The sequence below is a fragment of the Artemia franciscana genome, chromosome 3, assembly GCF_032884065.1.
Source record: "Artemia franciscana chromosome 3, ASM3288406v1, whole genome shotgun sequence".
Classification (NCBI taxonomy): domain Eukaryota; kingdom Metazoa; phylum Arthropoda; class Branchiopoda; order Anostraca; family Artemiidae; genus Artemia; species Artemia franciscana.
The window spans coordinates 24,961,317-24,964,555 of NC_088865.1; positions in this window are offsets into that span (position 1 = coordinate 24,961,317).

Sequence of the window (3,239 nt, forward strand, 5' to 3'; positions counted from 1 at the left end):
TTCGTTTTCGGATTCTATGTCATATATGTTTAGTACCAGAGGACCAGGCTTTGCTCGGTGAAAAGAAGGACAGGCTTTTTCGTGAAACAAATTTATGTTCATTTTATTTTATTCACATAAGGACGTTTGGGCGTTTGTGACGACGTTCAAATGAAAAATGTTTTTCAAACATTAAGTAAGGCTCTAAACGAATTTTCCTGAAGTCGTGACCTATTAAGGCCGTGTTTTACACCGGAAACGATTAAGAATCTTATTATGAACAATCTTATTAAATGAACAATAATCGTCGAGTGAATCTCGGTTCCCTGATACATAAATCATTATTTTAATTTGTCTGCTGTAAAGGATAGCTTTTAATGCGAAGCAATTAAGAATCTGAGACTCACTTCACAGCTATCAAACAGTTTGTGGTAACGAACTGTAGTAAGGAGCGACCCCGGCTCAATAGTAAACGAAACTCTAAAAAACGGAATTTTGATACTAAGAGATACATCAAAAGAACCGGATTCTTATGCTGATTTTAAATATATAAGTTTCATCAAATTTAGTCTTTGTCATCAAAAGTTACGAGCCTGAGAAAATTTGCCTTATTTTGGAAAATAGGGAAAAACACCCCCTAAAAGTCATAGAATCTTAAAGAAAATCACACCATCGCTTTCAACGTATCAGAAACCCTACTGTAAAAATTTCAAGCTCCTATCTACAAAAATGTGGAACTTCGTATTTTTTGCCAGAAGACCGATCAAGGGTGATTTTTATTTGTTTATTTTTTTTCCCCATGGGTCATCGTATCGACCGAGTGATCCTAGAATGCTGCAAGAGGGCTCATTCGAACGAAAATAAAAATTTCTAGTGCCCTTTTTAAGTGACCAACGAAATTGGAGGACACCTAGGCCCCCTCCCACGCTCATTTTTTTCCAACGTTAAATTAAAAAATTTTAAGATAGACATTTTGTTCATCATAGGCGAAAACCATGAAAAATATGTCTTTTGGAATGACTTACTCCCCCACAGTCCCTAGGGGAGGGGCTGCAAGTTACAGACTTTGACCAGTGTTTATATACAGTAATAGTTATTGGGAAGTGTGCAGACGTTTTTCAGGGGGATTATCTTGAGTGGGAGGGGGGTTGAGGGGAGATGGCTATGTGTGGGGATCTTTCTTTGGAAGAATATGTCATGGGGGAAGAGAAATTCAATGAAGGGGGCGCAGGATTTCTAGCATTATTATAGAAAAAAAACAATGAAAAAATAAATATGAAAAAGTTTTTCAACTGAAAGTAAGATTATTACGCATATGAAGGGTTCATCTCCTCCTAAATACCTTGCTCTTTACGCTAAAGTGTTTTTAGTAATTTCAACTATTTATTTTACGGCCTTTCTAATTCAGGGGTCATTCTTAAAAGTTGGGACAAAATTTAAGCTTTAGTGTAAAGAGTGAGGTAAAAACGATGGGACAAATTCCCTCATATACATAATAAAATATAAGAATATAAAAGTTCGTTACGTAAGTTAATTCTTAAGTTACCTATATTTTTTACTAATAAAAACGTTCGTTAAAAATTAAAAGTTCTAGTTGTCTTTTCAAGTAACCAAAAAATTGCAAATATGGCAATTAGGCCTCTTTCTCCACCCCTTTTTTCTCAAAATCGTCCGATCAAAACTAAGAGAAAGCCATTTAGCCAAAAAAGAATCAATATACAAATTTCATTTTAATAATTTATGTGCGGAGAGCCAAAATCAAACATGCATTAATTCAAAAACGTTCAGAAATTAAATAAAAAAAAATAGTTTTTTAACTGAAAGTAAGGAGCCACATTAAAACTTAAAACGAACAGAAATTACTCTGAGTATGAAAGGGGATGTTCCCTTCTCAATGCCCCGCTCTTTACGCTAGTGTTTTTTACTGTTTAATAAAATAGAATTGGGAGAAAGAGTCAAACTTTAGCGTAAAGAGCGGGGCGTTGAAAAGGGAACAGCCCCTTTCATACTCGGAGTAATTTCTGTTGGTTTTAAGTTTTAATGTGACTCCTTACTTTCAGTTAAAAAAATCTAGTTTTTTTTTAATTAATTAAAAAGGAATGTCGTTCTTTAAAAGCTGGGAATCAATTGATTTGTTAACATGCAAATTGCTTTTGAAGCTCTTCCTACTTATGCTCAAGGCTTTCAACCTTCATGAGTCACTAATTTCAGTTAGTAAAATTATTTTTCAGTAAAAAAAAAATATTATGAGGGCTGGGAGGCAGGGACAAATTTTATCGGAACCGTGACATATCTAAATCGTTTTTTTTATACTAAAAAATAGTAATATGCTAATTTTCAAAGGAAAATTATAGAGCTATTTTCGAGAAAAAATTGCAGATTATTTTCTTTAGTTCTTTTTTTTCTCTCTCTCAGTTACTCTTATCAGTTACTACATCGAGAATAAAGTTGATGTGCTGCCCATTTTGGAATTTTGCATTCTTTTTTAAGTTTATAAACAGGTGTAACTAATTTTATTCGAAGACTACCTTCTCTGAAATTATTCTAGTTGGCACCTAATCCCGGGTAGAAAATTTCCCACCAAATCTTTTCTGCTAACAGTTTGCCATATTAAGGTTATCATTAGGGCTTCTGAATTGTTCATTCATTCAGCACCATTGTAAAAGTATTGTTTTTATTCTTTTCATCTTTCATTTTTTATGGGTGATCATATCGCACTATTGGTCATAGAAAACTGAGTGCCAGATTTTTCATTTTAAATTTTGTATAATTAAAGCATTTTTACGGTTATTCTAGAAATATTTCAGTCCATTTATGCCATAAACTTTTATTTTAATACAGAAAATACTAGATGTATGTGCATCAGAGGTATTTTTAGGGGGGACAGAGGGGGACACTTGGCCTGGGCACAGAAATTTTAGAGGCGTAAAGTTCCAAATAAATAATCTAACGCTTATAACAATTTTGTTAATTTTTAAATTTTATTTTTACTAAAATAAAGTAGAGGGCGCCATTGGTAGTAAGTATAAGCAAATAGAATCCGAAGTTTTCATTTTTCCCATTTCTTTGTCACTTTTGATTGAAAATAAAGTAAATATACCGAGTTTAATTAATTTTAATGTTTTTTGTGATATGTTATTTTCAAATTTTCTTAATAAATAAAAATCTTCTTAAAAGTTGGCCTGAAAGTTTTTGGGAGACAGGGAAGGGGGGTGCTAATCCAGATTTTGCCCCGGGCATAATAGAGGCCAGACCTGCAA